The sequence below is a fragment of the Lemur catta genome, chromosome 24 (assembly GCF_020740605.2).
Source record: "Lemur catta isolate mLemCat1 chromosome 24, mLemCat1.pri, whole genome shotgun sequence".
In the NCBI taxonomy this organism is placed as follows: domain Eukaryota; kingdom Metazoa; phylum Chordata; class Mammalia; order Primates; family Lemuridae; genus Lemur; species Lemur catta.
In genome coordinates, this window is record NC_059151.1 from 3,331,314 (window position 1) to 3,352,147 (window position 20,834).

The window sequence follows — 20,834 nt, forward strand, 5'->3', positions numbered from 1 at the left end:
AATTAATCAAAAGGTAAATCTGGTTAATACAAAATAATTATCAGAAAAAACAAGAGACAGGTTGTAGTGCTTTCGCAGAATCAACAACAAAAACAACTTATAAATTAGTTATATATTTTGTAAATTCAATAAGATAGTTTTTTTTAAAAAAAATCAAACATGAAAAACTGGAAGAAGATTAAGATCTCCCCGCTAGCAAAAACATTCAGAGTAATTGCTTCCATGGTGTATGATTAATAGACCATGTCTCAAGTTAAAACTGGAAGACGGAGAACTCAGGAGTGACCACTAATCGTCTGTAAATCATTTACATGGACATCAAAGATAAGGCACTATATTTGGAGGGCAAAATAAATTTTTCATGATGACAGAAAGTACATCCAAAAGTCCCAAGCATTGCAGTGATCTTAAAATGTCAGCAAATTCTTTCATGCTCCGACCTTCAAGAGGAAAAGCCTGTATCTCCATTCCCCCTTAAACGGAGACTCAACTTCTAACAAATAAAATGTGGGGAGTGATACTATATGACTTCTAAGACTAGGTCATAAAAAGGGTTCAGATCCTAGCTCTGCTATTTATAATAATTCATCTCTCAGGTTTATTGTCAGGATTAGAGATAACACAGGTAAAGCCTTTCACTTGGTGCCAGATTAACAGAATTTTAACAAATAATTTCTAACCAACCACTTGTAGTCCTTAAAATCTCCCAGAAGATGTGTATTATACCATTTAAAAATGAAGAGTTAATTATGTTGTTGAATGAATGAATAAAACTGACAAATTGCAGAAATCAAATCACAAAGAATATAAAGATTTTTAGAAAAAATTCTTGCTTTCTATTATGTCAAGTCAGATGAAATTGCCAGTTTTGTTAGGTCAGAAAGGGTAGAGTTATTGGTAATTTTTATGGTTCAATCTAACACATGTGGAATAAATGTTTTCCCATTGGTATTATTAACACAGAATCACATATTTCAAGCTAAAGGAAAACCTCAGGTGTGAACTGCATAGGTCCAGTTATATGTGGACGTTTTTCAATAAATATATTGGAAAATTTTTTGCGTATCTGCGACAATTTGGAAAAACTCACAGATAAGCCACGTAGCCTAGAAATAGCGACAAAATTAAAAAATTAGGTATGCCATGAATGTATAGTATATATGTAGACACTAGTCTACTGTATCATTTTGTACTATAAAATATACACGGATCTATTATAAAACATTAAAATTTATCAAAACTTGTGCACACACGAGACCAAAAGCATGCAAGTGGTCTACCTGCCCCCAGACACAAAGACTCTAATTCAGCCTCTGGATCCAGGGGTCATAAGGACATTTAAGGCTCATCACACACGGTACCCTATGGAGAGAATTGCCAGTGCTATGTATGGAAGAGAACCCTGATAGAACACCATCAAAGTCTGGAAGGATTACACCACTGAAGATGCCATTGTTGCTACAAAAAAGCTGTGAAAGCCATCAAGCCTGAAACAAATTCCTGCAGGAGAAAACTACGTCCAGATGTTGTGCATGACTTCACAGGATTTACGACGGAGCCAATCAAGGAAATCATAAAAGAGATGGTGGATATGGCAAAAAAAAAAAAAAAAAAAAAAGTAGGGGGTGAAGAGGTTTTAAGATACAGATCTTGGAGAAATTCAAAAGCTAATAACCACCACACCGGAGGAATTAACCGAAGACGACTGGATGGAGACAAATGCTTCCAACCAGCGCCTGACAATGAGGAAGAAGACACAGAGGCAGCAGTGCCAGAAAACAAGCTGACGTTGGGCAATCTGGCAGAAGCACTCTGATTATTCAAGACTGCTTCTGACTTCTTCCACAACATGTACCCTTCCATGATAAGGGCACCGAAACCAAAGCAAATAGAGGAGGAAGGATTGGTGATAGCAACATTTTTAGAGAAATGAAAAAGCAAAAAATCAGCCAGACAGAAATTACGATGTTTTCCTGTAAAGCTATGCTGAGTGTGTCTACCTCTCCTGCCTCCCCCGCTTCCACTGCTTCTGCCTCTGCCACCCCGAGACAGCAGGAGCAATTCCTCCTCTTCCTCCTCCTCAGCCTGCTTACCGCGAAAGCAAGGATAGAGATCTCTGTGATGATGCACTTCCACTTAATGAACCGTAAATATACTTTCTCTTCCTTATGATTTTCTTAATAACATTTTCTTTTATCTAGCTTACTTTCTTGTACGATTATATGTAAGATGACAGTATATATTACTATGTACTTACTTTATTGTATGATTATATGTAAGATTATAGTATATATTACACATATATACAAAATATGTGTTAATCAACTGTTTGTGTTATCGGTAAGGTTTCTGGTTAACAGTGGGCTATTAGTAGTTAAGTTTGTGGAGAGTCAAAAGTTATACGTAGATTTTCAACTGTATGGGGGTCGACGCCCCTAAGCACTGTGTTCTTCAAGGGCCAACTGTATACAGACAGTAAGTGTGTGAAAAACATGGTCAATGTCTTTAGTCATTAGGGAAATACACATCAAAGCCATAATAAGATACCACTTAACACCTACTGGGATGGCTATTATAAAAAAAAAAAAAAAATGGAAAACAACAAGTGCTGGTGAGGATGTAGAGAAACCGGAACCCTCGTGTACTACCGGTAGAATGCAAAATGTATGCAGCCACTGTGGGAAACAAGTTTGTTAGTTCCTCAAAAAGTTAAACACAGAGTTACCATATGACCCAGCAATCCTGTTGTCAAGTGAATTGAAAACAGGGACACAAACGGATACTTATATGCCAATATTCTTAGCAGCAGTCTTCACAATAGCGAAAGGTGGATATAACCCAGGAGTCCATCAACAGATGAATGGATAAGCAAAATGAGGTGGACACATACACTAGAACATTGTTCTGCCATAAAAAGGAATGAAGTTCTTTTTTTTTTTTTTTTTTTTTTTTTTTGTAGAGATAGGGTCTCACTGTGTTGCCCAGGCTGGTCTTAAACTCCTGGACTCAAGTGATACTCCCACCTTGGCCTCCCAAAGTGCTGGGATTACAGGTATGAGCCACCGCGCCTGGCCAGGAATGGAGTTGTGATACATGCAACAACATGGATGAACCTGGAAAACACTATACCATGTTTAAAGAGCCAAACACAAAAGGACAAATATTGTATAACTGCACGTAGATGAAATATCTAGAATAGGCAAATTCACAGAGATGGAAAATAGAATAGAGGTGGCCAGGAGACAGGAGAGAGAAGAATTGAGAAATTATTGCCTAATGGGTACAGAGTTTAGGTTTGGGATGATGAAAAAGTTCTGGAATTAGTGCATGATGGTTATACAACGTTCTGAACATACATAATGCCAGTGAACTGTATACTTAAATATTGTTAAAATGGCAAATTTTAGGTGATGTATATTTTACAAGTTAAAAGAATAAAGCATTTAAGATTGAACATTATTCCTGAAACTGAATTTAATTAGATCTAAAGTCTATCATAACAAAATTTTCAGACCAACACAAACTGATACAGTACTATACCTTCAAAGTACATATCCAATATTTAAATGAAGCATCCAGTTCCCCAGCCAGACTAAAGGAGAAGCCTATAAACGAACCCAAAAGGATTTTTGTTTTTATAGCAAGAACTTGGCATTGAAGCCAAGCTAAATTCACAAACACTCCACGGAAATAAAAGCCAAGTTTATTGCAGGCTTGAGATCTTTAGTTGTCTATTTTTACTTTGTTTGTATTTCCACATCTAGAATTTTCTCTTTAAACCAGTTTAAAATGAGACTCCCAAGAGAAAAATATGTGCACCCAAATTTTTAATAATCAAAACTGTAGAACCTCCAGGTAGTAGAAACTTTAAGTGTGCAGACCTCAATTAACAGGAATTGAAAAAAAAAAAAGGTCTTAATTATACGCTCGCAGGTGCACACACACACACACACACACACACACACACACACCCAACAATGTGTCTCAGGTTTTTGGCAAGTGGCACCAAACCAATTACTTACCACGTTGTTTTCTAATCAGGAATGCTACTATTTCCCACCAACTAATAAAGAACTTCTGTTTCATAATAAACTTAATCCTGAAATTATATTTGATGTTCCTATTCCACAAAAGTAGAGCCCTGTCATATATTTAGGAGCAAGTATTAATCATAAAAAGATCCCTTTTTATCATCATGCTGGATAGCTATAAGAAAATCATCCTTTTTGTGAATAAGCTGTAATTTCAGAAAAGGGAGGAACAACATCATATACTAAAAACAGAATGAGACAAAAATGACAGATCAAGAAAGGCAAAAAACAAGCAAAATGTAACATTTAGGTCCATCTGGGCAGTTCCCAAGACGTGGGCATGGGAAGGTTAATGAGCACAGCCCAGTGCAGCAACACCTCCCCGTAATCACACCAGGCTTCTCCATCCGCTTCTTGCCAGGAAGCGTTCTGTCTTGTCATGATCACTACCACCGCTATTCTCAATGAAAAACAGAAACCAAATGTGGACTTGGCTTATGCAAATTATTTACAGTCATCAGAAGAAGAAGTCACTGATTTTCCTTCCTTCTCCTGTTAACATAGTTTCTGAAGAATACTGTAATTCTCAGCGTATGATTGCCAGCAAGCGACTGAGCAGCTTCTACTTAAGCAGGAGGGAACAACTATTCTAAAACTCTAACTCAGTACTTCAACTGTGTTTCAATGTATTGAGAATCTTGTTCCAAGTAGAATACAGACCCTAAAAATAACATGAATGAAGAAATCCCAGAGCTCTTGTGATCTCGTCATTCTTCCAAATTAGTCATTCTTCCAAATTAACCATGGACTCTTAATAAACTGGAAATGAATACACTGAATTAATAAAATAATTTCTAAGGAAGCTATCAAATAAAAGCAATATATTTCAATTTAAAATAATTGTAGTAGAAAGAAAATTCCATTAGACGAATTAGAATTTTTGAGTATTTTCTGTGTAGTATTTAGATTCTGGCTAGCAAACATCTGTAAGTCGTCGTCTTAGATCTACTGATAAAAGATGTTTGCTGGTTCTATCCTGATTAAACACTGAACCATGGAAAAGAGATCAACATATATACTTATATATTTACCTTGACCTGAAATAAAAGATACAACTTTAAGCAACAATCAGCCACGTCTGAACTATTTCACTGATTCGTGGCAACATTATTAGTCTATGACTTATTATCTTTGTCATCTTTTTTCTATAAACTTCAGATTTGTAGAAATGGAGAAGTTACAGAAGCCTAAAAGAGGTCCGATCTGGGGCCAAGACCATTGAAAAGAGGCCTGAGAGCCTGGGAGGCCAGTTGGCCAAAGCCTACTAGGCTACTCCAAACTTTACTCTTTATAAGGATAATTCACAATAACTGAAAACCTATAATTTAGGTCATTTGGTATGGGAGGTGTAAAAGCACTGATAATTACTGGAACTAAATGATCAGTACGTGAGTGCTAATTTTATGGACATTTGAAATTTTCTGTAACAAAAAGTTAAAAAATTTACCTATTCTACGTATAAAATAGCAGATTTTTCTGGTTCAGGCTTTAAAAGATAAGATTGCAGGGCAGTGATAAATAGAGCCGAAAGAATTATTCCTGTTTTTCTGGTCCTGTTAAACACAGCAAATTCATTTTAAACTCATTATGTTTTCTAACTACGACTCAAAATGTCAGGGCAATAATAGAAATCGTTAATAAATTTGACTACATAAAAATTTAAAAAAAACTTTCAATGGCAAAAACTACTATAAGCAAAGTCAAAAAACATTAAATGAGAAAATTAGGAGAAAATTTTTGCAATACAGATGAAGAGCTAATGTTCCTAACATACAAAGAGCTTAAGAGACAAGGAAAAAAGACGAAAAATCCTAGGGAAAAATGGAAGAAGATACGTACAGACATCTCCCATTTATGTATGGCTCTTATAGATCTGAAAAGATGTTAAACTTCACTCACAATAAGAAAATGCGCATTTAAACTACACTGAAATACTATTTCCTTGCCCTTCAGATTGGCAAAAATTCAACAGCTCTACAATAGACTCTCTTGGCGAGGCTGTGGGAAAACAGGCACTCTCATACATTGCTGATGGGAATGCAAAACAGTACAACTCCTATGGAAAGGAATTTGGTAACATCTAGCAAAACTACAAATGTATTTATCAATTTGACCTAGTAATCATCCCACTCCTACATTTATCCTGAAGCTATACCTCCAATTATATGAAAAGACACAAGGTTATTCACTCCAGCACTGTGTAACTGTAAAATACAAGAAACTACCTAGATACACAAACACAGAAAACAGAATGAATAAACTAATATACATACACACAAAAGAATGACGATGATCTCTACCAACTGACGTGGAGAAATTCCCAGGTTATATGTTCCCGTGAAAACAGCTAAGTGCCAAAGTGCTGATACAGGCAGTATGCTATCTTTTGTGTTAGAAAAAAGGGGAAATAAGAAAACACATATATTCGCTTATCACTGTAAAAAGAAACATCAGAAAGATAAATCAGAAAATAATAAGACTGGTTATACTAGGGTAGGACGTTGTTTTTGTTTTTTGTTTTTTAGTGATACAGGTGAAGCAATTCTGAAACTACTTTAGATGATACTCATTTCAAGTAAATGAGTAAAAATGAAGGTACTGTTGGAAGCCTGTGTTCTCACTATAGAAGAAGGGAGAAATGGAGGTATCAGTGTGAATTCACATTTCGAAAAATATATATCCATGTTACATGGGTATATACAGACAGATGTGTAGATATATATGTATATACATACATGTGTATGTATGTAGATATAAACATAGGTATATTTTCTAGCTTTGCTCCCCGATAGGGTCCAGAAGCAACGATATCCAGCAGTAACGCACATAGCAAGTGTCCAGATCCCGGTCTCGGGTACTAGTCCCCAGTAAGAGGAACTGGGGCTCCCAAGAGAAATGACTGACTCCAGCACTGGGCATTAAAGACACAAGGTGAGCCATATTATAAACAACGAAAACAATGACATGCTTAAAAAAGTTGATGAGAGCATTAAAATGCCCACAGGAGCCAGCATGAAGAAGGTGCCACTAGTGAGATCTGGGACAATTTGGGCACCAAAATATTTAAGGACAGTAACGAGTTGATAACCATTGGGAGAAAAATGGGACACCATAAATCCATACCAATGATAAAATAATATACATACGGACAAATAAAAGGGCGCTTATGACAGTGGAATGCTGAATAATGACTGGTAAATGTGGAGGGAGTAGCAGAGTAGGGAAATCATTTTACAACCATAATAGTAAAGACTGAATCAAACAAGTATCATCAATGGATGCTACATATAGGTGACGAAGTTTTAGGAAAAGCAGTATAGTTTAATAGTCTAAAAGGGTCTCCCTCCCCACAGACTGCTTATTAGTTGCAAAGCACATACAGAAACTGCATCATGGAAAATTCAGACGATGAAACTGATGGTCAAAATTTACATCACCAATGAGGTACAGCACATTGTGTACTTCCAGATGTGAAATGCTAAGAAAGACACATCCCTTATGTAACATTCCATTCAGCAATGCATAACCTGAAATCTTATCAAAAGGCAACATCAAACAAACCAAAAATACGGAACATATTGTTCAAAAATGGGAGAGGGAGGATGGCCGCATACTTTGAAATGTCCATGTAATAAATGATAAAGCTTGAAGAACTATTCCAGATTAAAGGATACTAAAAAGACGTGACATTTAAATGCAATATATGGTTATAGACTAACTCCTGTATTGGAGGGGAAGAAAATTGCTATAAAGGACAATTATTTAGTCAGCTGAAAAAATTAGCAAATGATTGGTAGAGCAGATAAAGTAATATAACAATGTTAAGTGTACTGAAGTTTTTAGACTGTTAATGCAAGAGATGATCCTTATTCTTGGAAATCTACACTAAAGTATTTAGGACTAAAGCTCTATGATATATGCAATGCAACTCTCAAATGGCTCAATGAGAAGAATACATATATGCACGCTTGTGTATTTATAAATATACACACAAAAACATTCATATTCAGCATAATAAAGCTTTTGGGACAAAAGGCTAACAAACAGGTGAATTTGGAAACATGGATGTTCTTTATGGTTTTTGCAACTTTTCTACAAGTTTGAAATTATTTTCCCCCAAAAAATCATTATGTTCAGAAGCTAACACATTATCTTTCTCCCTAAGATGTGTTCCTTCTTCAATAATTCCTACACAGCTGAACAGGACTAGTGTCAACCAGTCATCCTTCTAGAAACTTTAGAGTTAACCCAGATTACACTAGCTTTCAATTCATTTCCTTCCTTTCCTACAACTCCCACACTCAAAAGGAGAATTTCCTAAGGGAATATCATGTATATGTCCTTTTTTTCTCCAGTCATACCAAATTGGTTTAGGACCTAATCACTTAGCATCTCTCATCTGATTTACTGCTACAATCTACTAATGATCACCCTTCCTCTGGTCTTGGCCATAAATCATTCTACATGCTGCTACAGAGTGCCCTCCCCCTAATGAAATCTGACCATGTCACTCTCTATATTTCTTAATTGGATCTAAATATAGTTAGGAAAGAACTTAATGGATCAACTTAAAAAACTGCAACAATGATAAAATATATTACTTTGGATCCTGAGATCCAAATAAGCGAAAATTATTGCCCAGAGACTTAAAAGTTAGTATTACGTAATTGATTTAGTCATAAAACAACTGCAGGAGCCTTCTTAGACCCAATCTTAAAGCAGCTGCTATTAGCAATATATTCAGTCCCTCCTATACAAATAACATGAGATAAAAACTCTGGAAGAGAAGGTCATTAAAAGGAAGGAAGGGAAGGGGGAAAAAAACGAAGCAGAAGAGAAGGGAAGGAAGTGGAAAGGTAGACACTGAAAAGCACGGAAGGAAAAAGTAAAAGGAAGGGAAAGACAGAAGAAAAGTCTATCCTCTAGGATTTCATAGTAGAGATCTGCCCAGTATTAAAATGTCAACATTTTAATTAACTAGCCCTTTCTCAATTATTGCTAATGGAATAGCAAGCTAAACATAATCAGAGAAAAGTTCTTTTTTTATGTCTTTATCAAAATCTGGCATTTTATCAAAAGCTACTTGAAAACAGTACTATTCATAATCAAAGTGTACTCTACAAGGAGTGAAAAATATTTTTAAGCAAACATGGAACCATGTTTCTAAAACTTTCACTTTCAGATTTTTAATTTTCCAGTTCAAGGCATCAATATATAATTATACATTACTGTATATAAAACTACATACATATAAAACATATGTATATTATATGTTATACAATATTATATAATATTACACATTATATAAGTTACACAATATATATCTATATCTGAATTCTAGGGTCCTACTTGTACACCTGTACCTCTAGATTTTAGACATCAGTAAAAGGTTCAAGTAACTTTCATGATAACTTTAAGCTGCACAAAAAAATATTTAATAAATATAAACATCTCGATATTTCACACTAAGACTATAATATAGAACAGATGACAAGATATATGTTCCAGTGTCTCACTAAACGATTTAGCTCCTCAGGACAAAAAGCTTGCTTCTTCTAGCTGTGTTCCAGTTTATAAAAGGAAAAGAAAACAAACTAAACAGAAGTAATGAAGATTAAATAAATCATAGTATGGCCTTTTCTCCCCACAAAAAGTTTTAAGCATCACATTCATTTAGTTTTTTCATAACAAATAACACTGGTCCTTCAAACTTTAATTTAAAAATATTAAGTGTCAGTGTGTATGTGTGAGCGTGTGGGCGGGGAGAGAGTAAAGGATCAAAGATCAATTCAGTTTATAGATGGGCTCTTTTGTTGGATTTCTACGGGTCTAAGCATGTATTAATAAATACATGGCCGAAAGAACAGCAAAAAAGTTTACATGCAACAAAGTTATTTAATTTACTCTCCACACATACTGCTTAGAGAATTAAATAATATTAACAGCTAAAAATGGAAGTGTTTCACCGATCTCCTATTTAGCTGGGAAACGTGCTGAGAGATCTCTGAGTTTACAAAGGCAGCTTGTCTTTCTAAGGTTTTATAAATAATGAGGATGATCTTAACCTTTTGGGGTGAAGGAGTTAAGACTATGTCACCCAAAATATTCCATTCTGGCATATTATTTCAGTTAAAGGCATTTGAAAAACAGCAGGTACAGGAAGATCATTCTGACCTTTTGTGCTGTTTCTTAAAGCAGAAGATGCAATTCCCATGTGAAAGATGTCTTCTCTATGCTAGAAGGAAAACAGCGTAATTCTCATCATCAAGAATAAAAAGTTAAGGCCAAAGGAAGTCCACACAAACAAGCCCTATGACACCAATCTTTACCTTCCTGGTCACTTCTCTACCCAATGGACTGCCCTAGCCCAAGCCCCTTTTGCCTTATTTTCACAATTCACTGTTCTTTGTCCATTTCAGTGTGTGTTTGACTCTCACTGCTTCCTTGGGTCTTCATTTCTTTATCAGGGCTCCTGTGCCACATAAAACTTGTATTAAATATATTTGTATGTTTTTCTCCCATTAATCTGTTTTATGTCAATTTAATTCTTGGGCCCAGCCAGTACCCTAGGAAGATAGAGTTGAAATTCTGCCTCCCCTACAGGGGAAAAGAAAATCAGATTCTTAATGAAGTCCCTACCAATCTGTAATGCTAACAGATATTCTTAGCAGCTGGTTCCAAACACCATGTCCCAAGCATCAAAAATAAAAATTCTAATTGGGAAACAGAATAATGACCCCTGGCCCTATAAATTAAATATTATTTTCTCTATTGTCAAACTGCAAAAACTGTGATTAGCTTATTTTTGTTTTTACAAAACTTTTTATAAATAAAACAAATTCCTCCAAACTACATCCAAAGGGAAACCATTCAGGCTATAAATACACTCACACAGGTCACTGATTTTAGTGTACAGCCCTGAGAAGGCAAAGGCATCATTTTTCTATACCAAAAAAGTGTAAGCAATTGCAACATTTTTATACTTAACTATTAGTTCCATTTTCTTAAAAGCAGATTTCTGAAATGTTATTTTCTAGCATTTACAATATTTCCTAGGACACCTTCATTACAGAGATTTCTACAATGTAAAATGAATGGAAATAAGCACATGGCTTTAATATCCATATTCTATTTCCTAGGCATTGGCTAGATGGTCTGTGTAGGACTTTACTCCTGACAAAGGCACTCCACATTTACTTCACCATTTAACTTGACCCTCACGATAACCCTGTGGAAAGAAAACTAACATACGCCAAGAACCTACCATATGCCAGGCTCCACACTCAGCGTTTTACACGAGCTATCTCTTTAATCCTGACAATCATCACATGAAGTAGATATTATCAATCCTACTTTTACAAAACAGAGCTCTGAGTAAAGGATGTTAAGGAGCCCAAGGCCACATGTGAGGAACCAGAAGACCCAGGCTTTAGAATCCGGTCTGCCTGACTCCAAAGCCTCTCTGCTCTTTCCCCTACACTAGGCTGCTTCATCCTCACAAAGGAGGAAACAGAATTCGAGGTTAAGGTACTTGAACAGAGTTGGTCAGCTGGTATGTGTTAGGAACAGGATTTCAACCTAAGATCCGATTCTGAAATCCTTCCCACTACAGTACCTATGTAATCATTATAAGGTAGACACAGCCAAAGTACAAGATCATGGCTGCAAATCTGCTCTAGAAAATTTGCAAGAAGTACAATTTATTAATATTACATGAGTACTTCCATAGGAAACTCCGTAACATACTTACAAAAGGTTCAATGCACACATCCTCTTTTGCTTTTCCAATGGCAATTAAATTGACCTGGGCTCACTCTGCCTCCCACAGTCAGAGCAGAAAACCCAAAGGCACCATTCAGCCAAGAGAGAAAGGACATCTAACCCTTTAGCTTTTGAGGACTGTGAGTCTCCAACCCTCTTTCCTCTTTATTAAGTAACTCACCTATTACCATGCCTCAATGCCAGAGCATTCCCTTTAATCTCTTTTCCCATTCTTTTCCCAACTGCTGCTTCACTAACCTGAAAGAAACCTCTCTTAATTGTTCTCATTTTTTAACCTCAGCCAAGAAATAACTACTTCTAGTCACTATCCAATTCCCTGGGAAATTTTTTTTTTTTTAAATATCTCATGTGGCTTCCTGCTCCCACGTCAGGAATATTTTCCAACTTCACTGGGCAGACAGCAGGAAGAAACAAACAAAGAATGTGGATTTCTATGAGAAATTTGGTCTGGACTCTTCAAAAAATCAGTATCATTAAAAAAGAAAGGAAGAGGCCAGGCGTGGTGGCTCAAACCTGTTAACTTTAGCACTCTGGGAGGCAGAGGAAGGAGGATTGCTTAAACTTAGGAGTTCAAGACCAGTCTTAGCTACAGCAAGACCCTGTCTCTACTAAAAATAGAAGAAATTAGCTGTGCCTGGTGGTTTGTTCCTGTAGTCTCAGCTACTTGGGAAGCTGAAACAGGATGATCACTACAGCCCAGAGAAGTTTGAGATGGCAGTGAGCTGTGATGATGATGCCACTGCACTCTAGCCCAGGAAACAGAATGAGACCCTGTCTCCAAAAAAAAAAAAAAAAGCATGAAAGAGAAAGCTAATCAAGATTTTAAAGGGATAAAGAGACACAAACAAATACAACGTTGTTTGGAAAAAATCTATAAAAGAAATTTTGGGGACAATTGGAGAATTTAGATATGGACTAGATTTAAAATGACAGTATGGAATTATTGTTATTTTCTTACATATGGTAATAATAGAGGGGTCATATAGAAGAATGTCCTTATTTCTAGGAGATGCGTACTAAAGTATTCACAGGTGTACTGTCTTAAAGTTTGAAGTTACTTTCAAATGGTTCGGCAATGCCACGCCCCCTCCCTGAAATGTACATATACCCAATGAGAAAGTATGTGGCAAAATGTTGGTAACTCAATCAAGGTTGAAGGTGGTTCAATGTTCACTTTATTATTCATTAAACTTTTCTGTTTGTTTAATATTTCAAAATACAAAGTTGGGATTAAAAAGGTGGGGTGAGGGAAACATTGGACAGTCTCCACTAGTTTTCAGATGTCTTGCATTCTTGATACAGAAAAAGAATACTAGTTCTGCTATAGTATTCTTGATAAAGCAGAAATAAAAAACTTCCCACTGGTCTGCAAAGTGCTAAATACTAAATCTTACAATGGGTTTCCACTCTTATCAGGTTGGAAGGATACACAAAATTATGACTCTACTTTCTTTTTCTTCCATAAATAATTGCGTGTTATATCACCAATACCTCAAGTATAAAACCATATAATTCTCTCATGTTACCAAAAATACAAATTGTGGTTGTACTGCATAAATCTTTCCTAAAACCATGTAGTTTTTTTATAGTCTCTACCTGAATGTCTTATCAAGGTAGACAAAAGATAAACAAAAAAATTATATTTTCATAAAATTTGTGAATTATTTACATATACCTTACACAATCTGACAGTTATTCTTTCCTACGAATTCTGTAGTAGGGACTTTTTTTAATTCTTAAAAGTCCCAACCATTTTGAGACTCAGGCCTTAGGCAAAGCACGCAGAAAGGGAAGTACAATGAACCTAAAGAAGTTAAAAAGATAACTATAGTCATCGCCCATTTTTTTTTTTTTTTGCTGGAATACACTTTAGAGAAAGTTTAAGTTTTTAAAGGAAATATCAAGAAATTTAAAATACAGTTATAACATACGACTGAAAAATTCATTCACTCAGGTTCATACATCATTTTCCACTACTAAATTAGACTTAAAAAATATCCTCATTTCAGATTCATAAACTAAGAGCTATGAAAATAGGTTTGTCACAAAAAATCCCAACATCCACAAAGGCAAGAAAAAGCAAAGGGCTAACTCAAATTAATAACCTCAAAATGTATCAAAACTTAAAATTCCAAAAGGCTTTTTGTGGACAATGGTTTTCTTTACTAACTATATAAAAGACACGTATTTTCTTGCTGCATAGAGCCCCTTCCCTGCCCCTTCCCTGCTAACTGAAAAGGCAACTCTGTCGCGAACACGTAACTGGGCTCTTCCAACAACAGCTGACTGCAGTGTTGATCTCCTTCCCACTGTGAGACAAATAAATTCTCTCTCCTAGCAAGTTAGAATTTAGACAGTCATAACCAAGATAATTACCTATGGGGGCTGCAGGCCAGCTGAACTTAACACTCAACGATTGACACTATACAATGATAAGAAAGCAGAGAAAACCATTTAGCAAAACAAAACAAACAAAGGAGTACAGGCAACAACAGAAAAAGAAAGGGAGAACAGGCCCCTAAAAATATTCAGTTCCCAAGAAGCCTGGCTGTACTTCCTGTACTTGATTGAGTCTACAATATTTGGCACTGGGATAAATGTTCTCAAAACATCTTTCAAAAAAAAAAAAAAAAAGGGATAAATATGGACATCTATATACATACAGAATGAACTTCCAAAGGAAACAAATGAGTTAAATTAGCATATTAAATACCAAAAAATATGATTAGGACACAGCAAAGCCTGAGACTCAATTACAAATTAATAGATTCTTCCCCAAAATAGGATGTTAACTTTATACAGGGTCACCTGAGAAAACAGAACAAATCATTCTGGTCCAAACTTTTTTATTAGTATGTATTTTCTCAGCAATAGAATAAAATGTTTGAAAACTGTGTTTAATATAATGCACATCTCAGGCTATCATCTTCAAACACAAATTCAAATATAAAATGTAAAAATGCTTTATGTCCTTTTAGGGTTAAGAAAAAAAAAAAAAAAGAAAGAAAGAAAGAAATGAGGTTTTCCTTCACGTATCAGAGAGGGGGAATAGCAGAGCAGTTAAAGGCAGGAGCACCAGAGCCAGACTCCTGGATTGGAATCCTGGCCTTGTCATTTCCTAATCCTGTGACCATGGGCAAGTTACTTCTCCTGCCTGTTTCTAACAGCATAAAATTAGAATAATAATAATAGAATCTATCTCATAGCACTGTTAGGGAAAATACATGATGCAGTATGTTTAAAAAAAAAACAGCCTAGGAAACAGTAAATACTGGCTGCCATTAATATTATTATTTTTATTGTAATTATCATCATCTATTATTCAAGTAAAAGGGATAGATTTCAAACATATCCATGACAGTATAAAACTGAATTCCTTGAATAGGGCCTTTCTAGCAGGTGCAGGAAATGGAAAACATAACAACGTATGATCCAAAAAACTTGGAGAGATAGAGATAAAGATAAGCCCATTTTTTCTCTTTGCTCTGGGCCCCAGAAGCGAAATGACGAAGGGACTGTCATCATTTGGAAAGAGGCACAACAAGATGCACACACTGTGCTGCTGCCATGGCTCCAAGGCCTACCCCCTTTAGGGGGGCTACCCTGGCAAGTACAAGAGAAAGTGTAACTGGAGTGCCGAGCCCAAAAGACCAAGCAGCACGGGGACTGGTCAGATGAGGCATCTAGAAGCTGTACGCTGCAGATTCAGGCAGGGATCCCATGAAGGAAAACACCTAAACCCAAGAGGGCTGCTGTTGCAACATCCAGTTCATCTTAAGAATTTCAACAATTAGTCATGCAATAAATGTTTTGGTTTTTAAAAATGTAAAAAGAAAAAAAAAAAAGATAAACCCGTATCTTAAAAAACAAAAACCCTAATCTCCTAGACTATCTAAGTCTATAGTAGGGCCCTCCACAACGATAAACCATGAGGGTTCTTTCTTGAGGGATAGCTTGCTTTCTGGTAAAATTGTGTAAAGGCTTTCCTGCAACAACTCCTTACCACAAAAGAAAGCTTTTATTCCTAAACGCCTACTCAGGAACAGCAAAGCATTAGGATTATCTACTGATGTTGAAAGAAAGGTGAAGGTTTTTAAAAATAAACCAAAAATCTTAACTCTGATCTCAAAAAGTTTGAATTTTGAACCATGACTGGCTCAGAGATGACTACAAAAATTCATTCCTACAGGACTTTGAAACATGTTTTGGACTAAGCAATTATATAGTTAAGAAACAGCTAGAGATACTATTAAGGAGAATAACAATTGTTGCATCAGAAACACATGGTATATAATTTGCTTCCTACAAAACATGTAGTTAGACCACATATAAGAGCACCAAATTGAAAAGGCAAAGATTATGTGGAAGGAAAAAAAGAAGAAATGAAGGTGGAAGGGAGGGAGGGAGACCATTATAAGTAATTTGAGCTATTTGGAGTGGAAAAGAATAAAAATATCCTAATTTTTATAAGAAAATCCAAAAAGATTAGGTTTAAAAGAGAGCAAACAAAAAAGAAAAAGAATCTGTACTTCCTTCCTTATATGTTTTGAAATCAGATAATTCTTTAACTCACATTTTAAAACTCAGAACAATGACATCTTACCAAAAATCCTTCATTCAATCAAAAAATACTGAATCTTTACTTTCAGAATACGATCATAGGCTAGGCTTTTTGAGGTTCCTCCCTTAATACACACAAAGATAATCAACAACTTGAGAGTTTGTATTTCAGATTTTTTTTCCATTTCCTTTCTTCTGTATTATTTATACTGTCTAACACTTTCAAATTATAAACTTTTAATGAGAACAGTGGCCTTCTTCCTTTTCATTTATAAAGCACAAAAAAAGTGCTTAGGCAAAGGTAAAGCTGATATATGACCAAATTAGAGGCAAAATGTTCATGAACAGAGACTTCCTCCTAAATTCCTATTTCCCTTAACTTTAGCATAAATCCTTTTTCCACAGAGAGAAGGACTTTAGCTTTCTTAGGATGCTACTAAGTGGCCACAGTCATCTCACAACCAGATTAACACCTGTCGAGATGCCTTTTAATAGAGACCTTCATAAAACTGAGGCATCCCCCCCCCAGAACCACAGGTAATGGCTCCACCTTTACAAGCCTATGAAGAAAACAGGCATTCCCTGCTCCCTACCATTTTCTCCTATGTAAAAACAAAAGAAAAAATAGAAGAGAGTGGCTAGCCGTTAACAGAGTTTAAAAAGAAAATAAAAACTTAGTATATCTTAGTGTTACAAATTTTTAAAATTTATTTAGTTCCTACAAAATATTTCCTCAGACCTCCTAAGCAAAAGGAGCATACTTATTTCTCTATTTCCTTTTTCTTCTTCCTTCAAGTCAATAATTTAAGTGATGCCTCTAAACTCACATCCTTTTATGCAAACTTTATTCTATTCTTCAACAATAAAGTCGACATCACTTCTCCACCTTTTGGCTAAGATCAAGTGTAAAATTAAAGTCAAAATGCTAATAAAATATTTAATCGATCAACTAAATACTGAAGGACACGTATTAGCATTAGCTGTAAACATTATTTTGTTTATATTCCAATCTTTAAAACTTCAGAAGTAAAAATGACCAAGGTTGATGCTTGTAACAACAAACGACAGCTAACATAGATTTAGCTTGTACTTACTGTGTGCCGGGCACAGTATTAAGCCCTTTACAAGCAATATCACATTTAATCCTTTGATACTTCTATAAAGTACTATTAATGAACCCATTTTACAGATGAAGAAATAAGAGGAGGTTAGGAAATCTGTTACAGGGCAAATAGCTGTAAGCAATGATACCATAATTTCAACCAGAAAATATGATTAAGTTTGAGACCTTAACCAAAACATTTATTACACTACAGTTTTCCACTCTCATCTCTGCTTTTTAATACTGTTTACATTTTTCATCATAGTGTTAATAAAGACTGATGCATAATATGTCCTCAAAACAAGTGGCAATTAAGGGATACTCAAGGCTAAAAATCAATTCAACGATGTGGGCATGTCCACAGGCTCTAGTCAATAAACCGAAAGAAAAAGGAAAAAAGTTTCATGACACGAGATAAAGTTATGATTAAAATGACAGTGCTTCTAAATCCTAAATTTTGAGTATCATTTCTTGAAATAAAAGAAAATTGAATTAAGTTTTAAAATCCTAAAACTCTATTTACTAACCTTATTTTATTTTGCTTTTTTTCCTGATTATAAAAACTTTTTATACTTTGCAAGTTAAACTTCATCACATTAAATATGTTTGCCCACTTACATTTTCTTGAGTTCCCTTCCCTGAACTTTTTTTTTAACTCTCTCAACATATGTTTTTAGAAAGAATATATTCTACACATACTTTCATTTCTGGGTGACATTTTTTGAAGCCATAAAACATTTTCCTTTTCCTCATAGAGTCTAAAGCCTAAAATCAAGTCATAAATCTACCCAGTTCCAGGAGTTTTCATAACAAAAAGGCAGCATATTACAAACAAAACTCTCAGCTCAATATCCTGGTAAAACAGTATCTTAACACCCTCTTTGCCATAATCAATGCAAGACAATTTTTTCCTAAGGAAAAAAACTATCATTTATTTAAAAATGAGAAAGCATCCTCCAATCCACTATACGTGTATCAAAATAAAGTCTTAAATTAATGTGTTGTTTCTACTAAACTAAATCCTGCCAACAAGTAGAAAAGTTCACCACATGGAAATCCTATTAAATTGATGCTCATTTATTTTCTGTACAGTAAAACTTCCAAACCTACTGAGTTAAAAATAAGTCTCATCATTTCAAATAACAGCGTGTTTGTTCATTGTCTATTAAAATGTGTGAATATTAATTCACAAATAATTACAATTAAACTACATGTAAAATTCAATCATCTAATCATATGCTTGAGAAGTATATGCTCTATCTATTCTAACGGAGTTTTTAAAAACAATCTTTCTCAATGAACTTGAGATTTTCTTAGACTAAATTTACGGAAGAAAATGTTATTCCATGTGTTACACACACACACCCCTCCTTATAGATTAACTCATACAGATAATGCCAACTAGATCAAATCTCACTTCCAGAAATACATCTATGCCGCCTTCCATAACAAGGATTGCAAAAAGAACCCACATAAAAACAGTTTGCAAGTGTGAGCGGTGGTTGACTCTGAGTGATCATGTGACTGGATTAAGGGATACCCAGATAGCTGGTCAAACAGTGATCACTCTCAATGCTTTGGGAAACCCTGAGCCCATTCGTCCTTTGCTGAAAGGGAAGCCCAGGTGGTTTGGCATCTGATCAGAATGATTGGGCTGCCCCAGGTGTGTCTGTGAAGGTAAGGACGTTTCTGAAGGAGACACGTGAGTAGGTGGATTGAGTGGGGAACATCCACTCTCGATGTGGAGAGGCCCCATCCAAGCAGCTGGGGTCCTGGGTGGAACAAACAAGGCAGAGGGAGGGAGATTCACTCTCTTGTCCTGAGACAGGATGCCCTTCTTCTCCTGTCCCTGAATATGAGAACTCCAGGTGACTCTGGGACTCACAGCAACCCGTCCCCTGCCCTCCCCTCCCTCTACCTTAGACTCCTGGGTCGCAGGCCTTGGACTGAGAGTTATGCTATTGGCGTCCTTGGTTCTAAGGGCTTCGGACTGGAACTGAGTCTTGCTATTGGCTTCCCTGGTTCTCCAGCTTCCAGACAGACTGTACTGGGACTTCTCAGCCTCCACAGTCAAGCAAGCCAATGCTCCTGACAAATCCCTTCTCAGATGTAGCTCTCTCAATATACACCCTATCAGTTCTGTGTCTCTGGAAAACCCTGAGGAAAACATCAAGTATTTTTCTATCAGTGTAAATGGTTACAACTACCAGCTGGTAAATACAGCATATGTGATTATCTCACTACATTCTGTAAAAGTAACTGTAATTGGCCAGCATCCTTAGCCAGTTTGGAGTATTAAATACTCTCACACAAATGGCTAACTCCTAATAATAATACCTTAGCTGTAGAAAGTGATCACAAAAAAGTTGATTAAATTAATCTTTTTGGGGGCAGGGGGAGGGAGACAGAGTCTCACTGTCATCCCAGCTAGGGTGCAGTGGCGTAATCATAGCTCACAGCAACCTCAGACGCCTGTGCTCAAGAGACCCTCCTGCCTTAGCGTCCCAACTAGCAGGTACGTGCCACCATACCTGGCCAATTTTTCTATTTTTAGTAGAGATGGGTCTTGCTCTTACTCAGGCTGGTCTTTAACTCCTGACCTCAAGCGATCCTCCCACCTTGCCTCCCAGAGTGCTATGATTACAGATGTGAGCCACCACGCCCAGCCTAAAATTAAAATAATCCTAATAACCAAAGACCTCTTGCTGTTTTTTTTTTTAAGGGAAATCAGGTTACACTTCTGTATATTTTATGTGAAATATCATTTTAATAACTTAGCTAAGTGAAAAGTCACGTACCACTTGAAGAATTCTACATAAGACCAAAAAATAACTGATTTTGATTTTTTAAAAAAAACGGAATATACTCTCCTTTGCTGTATTGTAGTTTTAAAAAAAGGAAATAAAGATAAAAGTTACATTTCTCTTTTTGTACGGGTGGAGTACTTTCTGTTTATAAAGCTGTACCGCACAGGGGTGATGAACCTCTGTTTAAAGTTTAAGACTAAGCTTTCTGAATAATATTAAATACTTTCTGTATTTTCCCACTTAGCGTATTTTCTTCTCTCTCCATTCTTATATGTTGTAGCAGATAGCTTCAAAGATGGCTCCTAATGATCCCACCTCCTGGTATCCATGTCCTCGTGTAATCCCGCTCCCTGAGTGTGGGCTGGACCTAGTCACTGACTCCTAATCAACAGAATATGGAAACAATGAAGAGATGTGCCACTTTTGAGATTGCATCACCACAGCAGTGTGCCTTCCACCTTGCTCACCCTCTCCTGCTTGCTCTACTGGAAG

The 20,834-nt window shown here is 36.0% G+C and overlaps 1 protein-coding gene and 1 pseudogene across 1 annotated transcript in view; one reads left to right on the plus strand and one right to left on the minus strand.

Annotated features, from left to right (window-relative positions):
• WDFY3 (WD repeat and FYVE domain containing 3) overlaps positions 1 to 20,834 on the minus strand; it is a 219,804-nt gene that overhangs the window by 165,678 nt on the left and 33,292 nt on the right. The gene's annotated exons all lie outside the window — the stretch shown is intronic.
• Positions 15,248 to 15,719, plus strand: LOC123627247 (annotated as a pseudogene).